This window comes from Mus musculus, chromosome 7 (genome assembly GCF_000001635.26).
Source record: "Mus musculus strain C57BL/6J chromosome 7, GRCm38.p6 C57BL/6J".
NCBI lineage: Eukaryota > Metazoa > Chordata > Mammalia > Rodentia > Muridae > Mus > Mus musculus.
The window spans coordinates 136,152,950-136,165,912 of NC_000073.6; the positions used below are offsets into that span (position 1 = coordinate 136,152,950).

The 12,963-nt window shown below is 42.9% G+C and overlaps 1 long non-coding RNA gene across 1 annotated transcript; it reads left to right on the forward strand.

Annotated features, from left to right (window-relative positions):
- The first annotated feature begins 208 nt into the window (after positions 1 to 208).
- Positions 209 to 7,368, forward strand: Gm36675. The gene is made up of 3 exons (XR_378573.2): positions 209 to 394; positions 647 to 750; positions 6,356 to 7,368. It is a non-coding gene; the product is annotated as a predicted gene, 36675 (long non-coding RNA).
- Positions 7,369 to 12,963: the final 5,595 nt, after the last annotated feature.

Here is a 12,963-nt window from a genome sequence, read left to right on the forward strand (position 1 = left end):
GGAATACTTTTTTTTTTAAATAGAAACTTCTTTTTATTTATTTATTTATTTATTTATTTATTTATTTATTATATGGAAGTACACTGTAGCTGTCTTCAGACACTCCAGAAGAGGGAGTCAGATCTCGTTTACGGATGGTTGTGAGCCACCATGTGGTTGCTGGGATTTGAACTCTGGACCTTCAGAAGAGCAGTCGGGTGCTCTTACCCACTGAGCCATCTCACCAGCCCCCGGGGAATACTTTTTAAAAACGTCTTGCATACCAGCAAGGCCTGGACTGGAGTGATGGGGCAAGGCTGAGGATGCGGATGAAGATGCAGATTCAAGATGGTTGTGAGAGCAAAACTGCTTAAAACCTTAGGGGCAGTCCCGCCCTACCCCCACGGATGCCTCTGTAAGTCCAGCTGCAAGAACCAAGAAAGACAGAGGGCAAGAAACTTGGCAAAGTCCTTGTGTGTGTGTGTGTGTGTGTGTGTGTGTGTGTGTGTGTGTGTGTGTGTGTGTGTTGAGGCTCTAGTCCCTTACTGAGAATGACCAGAAAGTAGAAGAGGGATGGAGAGAAGGGGTGGGTCCAGACTCTTGAGCTAGACACCTGTTCTTATTAATGAATCATACCCTGTGGTCTCATGGGCATCTGGGCTACCAGAGCTAGGGAACCCTTTCTACAGTACAGTACCGAGGAACAGAGAAGATGGCCCCACGAGTGAGCTCAAGTAGGAAGAACAAAGAGGAAAGGATGCGTGATGTTTGGTAAGTGGCTAAGAGGAAGTGGGAGAGGCCTAGGGTCTCAGATCTCCACTTGCATGGGATTACCAGGGACCACTGCCTGAGAGCAGCAGGAGAGTCCCTGGTCCTCCCAGGAGGTCTGTACAGCTGGTTCAACAGCCTGACCAAAGGCATGCTTGTCCTACTGGAAGCCTGGGACTACTTGCAGCCTGTCCCAGTGTGCTGAGTTCCAAGTAGACAACTTTAGTCCCTCCCTCTTGGTTGTGACTTAAGTCTTAGTTGCAATCCTAGAATCTGGGCAGGGCAGGTAACTTGGCATGTCAGAAGTGGCAAGTATGCATGCAGACCAGGAGAGGGGTGTTGAACACCCCCAGGGTAGGAGCCTAACAGAAAAGATGGCTTGGGGGAATATTTAATGACACCTGTCAATATTTTTAAAATGTGATATTTATTCCAAAGAACTTATTTTTATGGAGCTCTTTAGCAAAGGAAATTTAAAACAATGTTCACTATTGGAAAGGGTTGTTAGGAAGAGACAAATTAAAACACAAAAGCTAAAAGATTGATAGGGGACTGTTTAAAATAAAATATACCATACACATAAAACAGAACACGAGCAGCCTTTAGGGAAAGAGTGAGACCAGCCTCCCCAGGACAATCTGGGATGATCCCATAGGCTTTTATTAAGGGAAATCAAGCTGAAAGGAACATGTTTAATTTTATTTGTGGAAAAGTAAAGGATTTGCTTGTAGCTATAAAAATCGTCTGCAGATCATGGTGGCTTCTGGGAAATAAAACAAGGTAGGGAGTGGGAACAGGTCATGTTTGTTCACTGTGGTTTGGGGTCTTCATAATTTTTTTTTAAAAAAACCAACTGCCTATATTGACTTTGTAACTAAAAATGAGTTCCGTGATATTGTGGGGTTTGTCCTCAAGCCTAAGATTTCTTGGAATGCAGGCATTTCTCTTTCAGAAATCCATATCCCCCTAAGTTCACCCATGCGGCATGAAAGGGAAGCCTGGGGTAACGGGCTAGCCTGGAGCCAGCCCCAAGTTCTCCATCAGACACCTCACCTCCTTCATTGTCAATCAGCAGGCACAGCATCGCCTCTCTGTTTTTGAAGCTGAGAAAACACAGGAGCAAGCAAACCTGGGCAGACAGACGCAGGCAAGCACTGGCAGGCACTGGCAAGCATGGGCAAGCAGGTCGTCAGATGCTGTCCTCCAAGTGCTTGCCCCTGCCTCACCTTGGCTGTCCTTTCTCGATCTTTTCAGCAGCTGCCCATTGGGTTTTCCAGGAAGCCACCCACAGATTTTTTCCTCATAGCTGTTCTTCCTCAGCCTCTTCTGTCTCTTTTTCCTTCTGCACGGGGCTTTGGACTTGTTACTAGACTGCCCCTCCCCACCACACACACCCTTTCCTCTTCCTGTCCTTACCTGGCCAAGTGGCTTTGAGCATCAATTATAAGTAGTATCCCTCCCTTTTCCCCTTTCTTCTTTTCCTCCTCTCCCCTTTTACTTCCTTCTCCTTCTCTTCCTATTCCTCTACTCCTATCTTTCCTCTTTCCCTTTCTGTAGCTCTCTCCTTTCTCTTCTCTTCATCTCCACTCTCAGTCTGCCCATTAGATCAGCTTTTTTCATTTTTCCCCATTCCGATGACTCCTGAAACTTCACATTGAGGCAGAGCTAAAGAGCAGTGTAGAATGGCATCTGCCACCAACCCTGATGATACAGAGAAAGCAAGCCTGACTCAGTGAATGTCACACAAATAATGGGTCAACAGGGTAACTTACCAGAAAGAAAATGAATGCTGTAGAATGATCACCAGGGCAATTTTCAAGTAAGATACAATGATCCTAAGATGCATATAGTGAACACAAAAGGAAATAGAGGTATTTTTATAGATGTCCTTAATGACAGCCAGGGCATCCATACTCCGTGCCAGCAATCGATTGCCTGAGAAGACAGAGAATCCGTGCAAGCAGAGGCGCAGAGAAGCCATCAATCAACCTGACCAAATTGACACACAACACACTTCACTCCCCCAAGTGCTAGTACTCACTCCAAGGACACAAGAACATTCACCAAGAAACATCCGTGTCATAAATAAATTGGAAAGAGTTGATAAAAGGCAAAATTTATTCTCCAGCCCTCAAAGAATATATTATAAACAAATTCAGGGAAAATATTTGAAAGATGCTCAAATGCTTGGAATCTAGACAACAGGTTTCTCAAATTCAGTGGTTCAATGAGGAAGTCTCAAGGATAATTTGAAAATCTTTTGAGTTGAATAAACCTTAAAATACGACTTAAGAGACTATGGGATGCAGGTGAACAGTAGTTACAAGGAGTTAAGTAGTATTGATGATATCGGAGCAGAAGAATTCTCTCAAGTCTATAGTAACTTTTGTTTTGCACGTGTGTAATGTATTGTGTGAATGCACACGTGTATCTATGCTCATGCTCAAATATCTGTGCACGTGTGGAAGCCACAGTTGGCATATGTTACCTTCTATGATCACACTCCATTTTAGTTACTGACACAAGGTCTCTTGCTGCAGTCTAAACTCAGCAATTCCAGCCAGTTTAGCTAGGCATCTGGGCCTGGGGCTCCCCTGTTTCTGCCTTCTGAGTATGGCCACCACAATGGCCCTGTTCTTATGTGGGTACTAGGGATTTGAACTCAAGATCTCATGACAGTATAGCCAGTTCTTTACCCATGGAGCCATCTCCCCAGCCCAGCAACCATAATTTTAATAATTATTATTAATCAAAATTTTCTGCCTTAAAGAGGAACAAACCAAGGCCCTAGAAAGTCAAAGGAAGTGAAGGCTAACAATAAAAGTGGGCTGAATGTTTTCTGAAAAGGCTCCATTTCTAGATTACAGTGCTATCCTTAGAGAGACTCATGGCGTTGCTGAGCAGATGGCAGGCTTTGGACACACAAAGGAACTCACACAATATGTACTCACTGATAAGTGAATATTAGCCCAAAACTTAGGATACCCAAGATATAAGATACAATTTGCTAAACACATGATACTCAAGAAGAATGAAGACTGAAGTGTGGACACTTTGCCCCTTCTTAGAATTGGGAACAAAACACCCATGGAAGGAGTTACAGAGACAAAGTTTGGAGCTGTGACGAAAGGATGGACCATTTGGAGACTGCCATATCCAGGGATCCACCCCATAATCAGCTTCCAAACGCTGACACAATTGCATACACTAGCAAGAATTTGCTGAAAGGACCCAGATATAGTTGTCTCTTGTGAGACTATGCCAGGGCCTAGCAAACACAGAAGTGGATGCTCACAGTCAGCTAGTGGATGGATCCCAGGGCTCCCAATGGAGGAGTTAGAGAAAGTACCCAAGGAGCTAAAAGGATCTGCAACCTTATAGGTGGAACATTATGAACTAACCAGTACCCCAGAGCTCTTGACTCTAGCTGCATATGTATCAAAAGATGGCCTTGTCAGCCATCACTGGAAAGAGAGGCCCATTGGACACTCAAACTTTATATACCCCAGTACAGGGGAACGCCAGCGCCAAAAAAAAAAAAAAAATGGGAATGGGTGGGTAGGGAAGTGGGGGGGAGGGTATGGGGAACTTTTGGAATAGCATTGGAAATGTAATTGAGGAAAATATGTAATAAAAAAAGAAAAAAAAAAGAATATTTCATGTAAAAAACTAGCACTCCTGGAGAACTCATATTTGGAGTACTTTTATCTTACCATTTTAACAATGCACAAGCAAAGAAAATTTAAAAAGAAAATGTGAAGATATTTAGAACTAAATACATAATGACCATAATACTCATATAAAATCTTATGAGGTATATCAAAAGCAGTAAATCCAGAGAAATTTAAAGCCCTTGAGGCGAATATTAGGAGTAATGAAGGACTCAACATCAGGGATCAAAGCCCGTATTCAATGGTCATAGGAAAAGAGCAGCAGGGATTAATGGAGAGCAATAAAGCCGCAAAAGACAAGCTTAACATTAGGAATGAATAGTACACAGTTTAGACACTGAGGAGATTTAAAAAAACGATTAAAATAATCATATTGAAAACCTCATGTAAAAGATTGGGAACATTAGATAAACTGGCTAAAAACCCGAGAAACTAAAATTTATCAAGATATAAGCAACAACAACAACAAAAACCCCACAACCCCACAAAACAACCACAGCAAACAAAGGCAAACCTAAACAGGGGAATTCAGAATCCCCGGGTGGCAAATGTCAAACCCAGATCCACCGTGAGTATGAGTTTCTAAAGGCAAGGGAGAAAGAATTTCAACCTAAGCTTCAAAAGATACCTGGGCAGAATCCACATCTACCTCAAAGAGTAGACACAGAAACTGAGTATCCTCAGTGCCTCTTCGGGGACTGATGACCCTACAGGTAGAAGGATGCACTATGGAAAAAAAGACAGTGCCCATGTCTCTCTTATAAATACAGAAGCAAAAATCTGAAGGACATCAGTGAAGAGGATCCAGCAACATAGTAAAACTATATTTCATCTTAAGGAACTCCTGTTTACGCTAGGAAAGCCGTTCTGGTCTGTGAGGTGGAGACTAACTATATTCACCTCAAACTTACAGATGATTAATGAAGTTTAATCTCATAATACAATAAGGAAAATCAACTTTAATATTAATAAATTTTATAAGAAAACTAGGGAAGGAACAGATTTTACTTATTAGAGGTATAAAATGTTATAGTACACATTGGATAATGAATAATCAAAAAATGTCTTAAGTATCAGACAAAGGGAGAAAGAGCTACTGTTTAATAAGTTGTCAATATTTTTCTGTAAGCACCAGCTATTGCACTGACAAGGGAAAAAGAAAGGGGACCTCACTGTTAAGAAGGGAGCAATATTGCAGTTATTTTCCCATACAGTTGCCTACATGGAAAATCAAAACCAAAAATACAACTTTAACCAAAATAGTCATATAGAAAATATAGGTTCTTCAATATATATTTTAGTAACAAAATTTAACAAAGTACCCTTTATGTAAATACTTATAAACCTTAAACCAGGACATGAAAAGCTGTAAGAAAACAGAACACCAGAGCAGGCATTTGGATAGAGAGACTCAGTCAGGTAAATAGGTAAAGAATATTCATAGCTGATTTCAATGGAGTTTTCCTAATGGTTTTGCCATTTCTCAGTTATTTTTTAGTTCCTAATAAGTTGTGCCATCACCTTATTATTTGATAATATCATGTAATATCTGTATATTAGAGTAGTTGTTGTTTGGGTAAAGGCTTACATATTACCTTATTTTATGACTAAATGCTTTTTGCCTCGAAATCCTTACTATCACTTAATTTCTATTAGGGTTTTTACTGTGATCTCTGGGTTGCATAATCTGATATTTCTGAATAACATAGTGGGGTTTGTAACTTGACATAACACATTTCCAGGAGAAAGTGTCATAATTACACATGCATCATGATATGGAGAACCAGAAACTGACACCTTGATATATATTGCTTGACTTATGACAGGGTGGGCACGGTAGATCAGCCAGAAACGAGGGATCATTTAATACATAACTGTGAGCCAATTGTTGTCTTTATGCAAAACAATGAAACTTGATTCCTGCCTCACCATTTCAGGACCAGCTCAGCAAATCAACTCCAGGTGCCTCACAGACAGAGTGACCCGCTGGGTCTCCAGAAAGCTGTTTCACTGTGCCCTTTCACAGTCGTGACCAAAGGGAAGAAAAGAACTTTTTAAAGCACCAAATATACCCACCACAAAGGAGGAGATGGATAGGATTTTCCCATTTGCATTAGAAACTTCTGTTCATGAAAGTACATGAAGAGACTGTTGAAAAGCCAGGCCCAGGAAGAGTCACAATGGACAGTACTAACTGGAGAGAGTCAGATGTGGAGTGCGGAGGATTCCTGCATATCAGCAAGAAAAATGTGCAAAAATGACGAAGACATATTTTCCTGAAACGGAAACATGAACATATGCAAAGCAGTTCTTGACCATGTCAGAATTCAGAAAAATTCAGGTGCAAAATTCCAGTAAGCTTCTCCTTTCTGTTACTGGTTGGACAAATGCTGGAAGCTGGATGGTGCCCTGCGTTCACGAGGCTACAGCTGAGAGCGCCTCCTCTTTATGCAGGGTCTTGTGTAATTAGAAAAAAGCACTTTGCGAGATGACTTGGTACTAGTTTATAAACATGAACACTTGATTAAATAGTCTCACTCTTACTAATTAACAGACTCCTTTGCATATATGTTCTAGAAGATAAATGCATGAGTGTTCACAGAAATGTTAACAGGGATAGCAAAACCAGAAAGCAGCCTGAATTCATCAGCCTGAAAATGAATCAGAATCCCTCTTAATAATAGGATTTAAGTAGACCATTGTAAGCAATGGGCGTGCAGTTGTATAGAATTATCAGATGCAATGCAAAACGTCTTCAGTGTAGATATAGACTATCTATACAATGATTATCAGACTTAAGGTCAAGTAGAATAATAGCATATACAGAAATACACATACATACACATACTCTCTCTCTCACACACACACACACATACACACAAACACACACACAATGATTAAAACAAAACCTAAGAGCATTAAATGAAAAATTTCAGAAAGGAGATTAATTTCTGGAGTGAGGACTTGGGTTAGAGAAAGAATATTATAGCACAAAGACTTTGGTTGGATGTGGGTATGGGCTTATCTTCTGCTTCGTATTCACAAATATTTTTGTAAGCACTGCATATGGAATTACATAAAGAACGTTTGTCATGTTGTTCTAGTTGACTGTTAAAAGAGTACCACACAGGGGCTGGAGAAATGGTTCAGCTGTTAAGAGGGCACACTCCAAGTTCAGTTCCCAACACCCATGTCAAGTGGCTTACAACTGCCTGTGATACAAGCTTTGTGTAATAGGTTTAAGACTCATTCAAAGAACGCATGTCCCTAGTATTATTTACTTTGTATAAAGATATTTACAGTATTTTAACAGGACAATTAAGATCCATCAAGGTTTCAGCCCTGTAAGGCCAACGAAAGAGGAGTGTGTTGAAGTGCTCACTAAGGGTTTCTGACCCTCAGATGTTCTCATGAAGCTTGGGTCCTGGAAACTTTGCAAAATTGCTGAAGGTCAAGCCCTACATAACCTGAGTGTTCATTAGCTGTTGGTTCAGAATATGACCACGGTGACTAAGGTGAGTGGTTATGGTAGCTGCTGCTTCAACATTCAGAGTTTGGGAGCTAGCAGGCAATTGATTGTCAGGGGAAGATGGGTAGGAGCCTGGAGGGCTATTCCCTACATGGAAATCAAAACTTACCAAGAAAGCCAGCCCTGGGTAGTCAGAGACTAATCTGCCTTTGTGCTTCATAGAACTCTAGTTCTCCTTGCTCCCCTGCTCCCCTCTACCATCTCAGGGCACTCCGGGCTTCCATCAACCACAATGCTTGTCTTTTTTCCTCAGTGAATAATTTTGGTGAATCACCCAACTGTTTTAGTTTATTCTTATGTGAATAGGCCTTCCTGAATGGGTAGACCAGTTGTCTACACAACAAGGGTCAGCACCAGACTCCCTAGGAAGTTGACCTCTTCTCTAAAGCTGTGTCTGAGTTGAGGATCTGGAGGTGAGGTTGTCCTGGGCTGTGAGATTGTGTCCTAAGTGTCATCTTAGAAAGTAAGAAGACACATACAAGAGGAGGTGGGGAGAACGCAAGGCAGAGACAAAGCTGGGCATAGGGTCAGGTTGGGGAACTTTGCAGCTCCAAGCCAACAGTTGCCCATCTTGAAGAGGCCTTGGAGGAATTGTGGCTTGACACCTTGCCATTTTAGGCATTCAGTCTTCAGGGTGAGAAGGTGACTGACTTCGAGGCCCTTCAGATTGTGGGGATTTCTCACAGCAACTGGAACAAATAACATACTTTGGAAATGTATTATTTTAATTTTTGAGTTTTATTACAGCTAATAAAAATGGAAACCATGAAGTCTCTGAGTCTGAGCCAGGGTGGGTTGAGGCAATGCTAAGCACTTCCCTTGTGGGAGCCTGTTGGAAGTCTTGCCAACTGTTTTTTTTTTTTTTGAAGCTGACAAACACCCCGGACTTGGCTTCCTGCTCTCTCCAACTTCTCTCATTTTCTCAGCTCTGTTCTGCTCCAGGCCCCCTTCCACTGGTTTTACTGACTGGTGATGCTGCCTGCTCCTGGGATTAGGAGGCTCAGGGTGGTCTCCAGCAGATGTTCTAGTGCCTTACTCAGTAGGCAGTCCAGATCTGCTGTGGTGTATCATTGAGAATAAGAGGAGGTGCCCTTTGTCCTTGATGATGCTCTAGTTAAGTGGAGCTTCCTGCTCTGACTGTGTGTCCTGTGAGCCGCCAAATGTAAATCTCTCCAAGTCTCTTCATGTATGACTGTGGAACTCACTAACTGGCTGGTGTGATGGGATGCTGGAGATTTGTTTGGAGGCTGTGTTTGATTTTCATTCATTTAAATGCCCAGATAAGAGAAGGATTGTTGGAGCAAGCATTAGAGACTATCCTGAATCCTACATGTAGACATTCAATTGTCCTGGGGCCCTATGGGAAAGTCCCATAAATACCTGAAGTATACAGCCCATGGTCTGCAGGCTGAGAAATACAAAGTCAAAGCAGAGGCAGATCCTGCACTTCCTAGCTAGTTTTATCTCTTAACTTGACCCCCTGAAGATCATCTGAGGAAATAGGTGAAAAACAGCCTCCATCAGATTGGCCTGTGGCCATATCTGTAAAGTACTGCGTTCATTGATGACTAGTGTGGAAGGTCTCAGGCCATATTACTTTGGACCAGGGCTTTGTAAGAAATGTAGCTGTGGGAGACAAAGAACGAGACAGTAAACAGAGTTCCTCCATGGTTCCTGCCTCCAAGTTCCTACCATGACTTCTCTCAATGATGGAGTGGGATCTGAAAGTGAGAGCTGAAATAAGCCCTCTCCTCTTCCAACTTGCTTTTGGTCAGGGTTTTACTACAGCAGTATACAGGAAACTAGAGCATCATGTCTGGTGAGAATCTCCTGGTTCACAACCAGTTCCTTTCATTGTGTTTTCACACTGTGGCATGCCAGCCTCTTATGGGAGTGTTAATTTCTCAGCAAGGTCTGTCTCAAAGGCTTGCCCTAGATGTCATTACCTTAAAGACTAGAATGTCGACATGGATTTAGGGGAAGATAAACACTAGGATCAAAGCAGTGGGTGTTGGAGCTGTCCGTTCTAAATCTGATATTACTTAAGAGAAAAGGGATAGACCACAATGAATCTATCAAAAGGCCTCAGAATGACTATAGAGAGGTTAATGTTCATCTCTCATCAAGAAGGCATGTAGTCTTGCAGTCATTCCTTATTCCAAAGTCACCAAAATAAAACAAGCAAGAAAATCACAGTCAAGTCTTTTTCTGGAGTTGTGGGTCACTAGTCCATGGTGGGATACTGGACTAGAGCCCAGATCAGCTATCCCATGGTGTACAGCCTCTGAACGGCCCAGTTCTGAGCATCAGCCGGCTGGTACTGCCACACAGGCAGCGAGGGATATCACTTTATATTCTCTATGAGAGACCTGGCACATGATGTGAAAGACATGGAGGTTAGAGGAATAAGAAGGAAGTGAGCCGCAGTCCCCCCTACCCTAGGAGACCTTGGTGCTTCCACAGGGAGGCAGAGTGAGAGCAAGTTGTAACACAATCAGTAAAGGCTTTGGTGGTGTTTTATATAATGAAACCGCAGCGAACAGAAAATCCCTATTCTCAAGTAATTTATATGAGGTGTTTTTAAGTCACCAGGGGGTCAATTCAATTTAGAATTTACACATGGATTCATGGACTTAGCAACTTGAATATGACTTTCTATGCCTCCTGTTCTCTCTAGCCTACCTGGCTTTCCCCAGAAACATGCAACCCCAGGGCCTAAGGGAGGCTATGGGCTGCTTGGCGGGTGGTATGTTGCCTTTCTGCTTACAAAAGAGTTTGGATTTCCTATTAGAAGTAGAGTGTGAGAGAGATAATTTAGGAAGGAGCTTGGCCTAGAGTATCATGTGGTCCTGGGGGAGGAACAATGCTAGTTCTGACCTCTTCATCCACTGCACATGGACATCCAGGATAGTGCTTGAGCTCAGCTGGGCTGCTTCTGTGCTTGGCTCTGGAGAGGGAGAGCTTTGAGGGGCAGGAGATTCCTCCTGCTTCTGTCATGAAAAAATAGGTCCGGGATACTTATTCTTAGCTTAGTGGCTCAAAAGGGCTAAGAAGACCTGCTTCAACCCTTAAATGGGGGTGACCCCCAGTGTGCTAGCTGTGACAATGAGCCTCAGTGAGGCAGAGAGGGATGATAAATGACATTCCACTGAGAGCATGAGGGTGGCCTGCCCACCAGCATCTGCATAGCAATTCTCTGCTTGGCCTAACAGGCTAGACAGCAAGGTCTCTTGGTGGAACCTAAGAACCTGTGGGCTACCCTCTCCCTTTGTGTCTGTCCTTTCTGTGTCTCAAATGGCTCCCTCAGTCTTCAGATGCTGGGATCTGAACTGTCCATCAGCCCTGTGGGAGTCTAGGATGCTGAGCCAGGTACCACTGCCCATTTCTTTCTTGCCTTAAGTGAGGTGCATTCAACTTTTTTTCTGGGGCTCAGTCTCCCCTTAGCATTCTTAAATAGGGCTCTTGCTGACGTGGTCTTCCATTCTGCAAGAATGTGAGGTTCAGGAGCAAAATTCTCAGGCACAGAAATGCTGAAGGTGCAAGGCCAGATGGAAGACAAGACATACTAATGCCAAGGACGTTGGCATGCCTGACCTGATGCTCAAGTGGAAAGGATGAAAAACCAACACCTCAGGAAGACAGCAATCTTACGTAAATTACCCATGAAAGGAACTCTCATCTATGTCATCTGAGAGTTTCTACCACTGAAAACAACCACCCTTGAAGTGATGGGCAGAGTGTGAGACTGGAAAGATCAGTGGGCAGAAACTGAACTCTGTAAACCACAATCGCCTCCCCTACCTACAGGCATAGAAACTTCTGCCCACTCCCACAGCTGTAGGAGGCACACTCTGCACCCCAGCTTCAGAAGGCACACTTTTAATGTTTATTTAGCAAAGCAGATCATGTTCCAGGCTGTAAGACCAACTCAGCATATCCAAGCGCTGAGTTGTTTGATATTGTTCATATTTGTTCATTTGAGGCGTGGTCCTGTTTTGCATTCCAGGCTATCCTGGAGCTTACTATGTCGCTCAGACTGTCTCTGAACTCATGGCAGTCCTTCTCCTCCACCTTCCTGAGTGGTAAGATTATAAACATGGGCCACCAAGCTCCGGCTCAGTTCTAAGCACTGGGCTCTTACAGTGAGTGTCCTCCAACCACTGAGTGGTTTTGTTGAAAGTAGATAAAGAAAAGAAGCAAGATACTTGCCAAGTCTAGAACTTTTAAAAACATGGTTTATTATTAGATCCATGAGGCCAAGGAATTAAGGCAGAAAGAACATATAACTATTTACATATACATTCACTCATACACACATACACGCACAAAGCTTCTCCCTGGTATAGGACCAACTGAAATGAGTGCTTTCTTTCAGCAAGAGATATCTGCAAGAAGATTCATAGCACTTTCCTTTGTTAGAGCCCTAAACTAGAAACAGCCAATGTGCATGAAAATTAGAGTGGGCGATTAAACTCTTACTTTTCTGTGTTCATGTGTATTTGTGTGTTCATGTTCGTGTGTGTGTGTGTGTGTGTGTGTGTGTGTGTGTGTGTGTGTGTGTGTGTGAAACAGTGCTGTATGAAGGGCAAAGAACAACTTTGTCGAGTTGTTTGTTTGTTTGGACTGTGTGGATTCTGGGGAGTAAACGCAGTCATCAGGCTTTATGAGAAGCATCCTTCCTTGCGCTGTTATCTCACAGGCCCTAGAATGAATGATTAAGATTGTCTGTCTCTAGATGTGCACTGCATGGGCCAAGTCTCACAGACACAGAGTCTCCCGTGATCTCTGATTTCTTCCATTTGAAGTGCAGGGATGGGCTGGCTTAATCTGTGAAGATAGATATCAGAATGGTGTTTACCTACCAAGGTGGACAAGGAGACATGTCAGAATCTCCTGGGACAGTGGGCGTGCAGGAGATAGTCTTTAACTCAGTGTGGGTGATGGTTCTATTGACTGTTTACAAAGGGATGCATCCTTCAGGCTTTGTAGCGTGCATTCTCACTATACCCTCTGGAA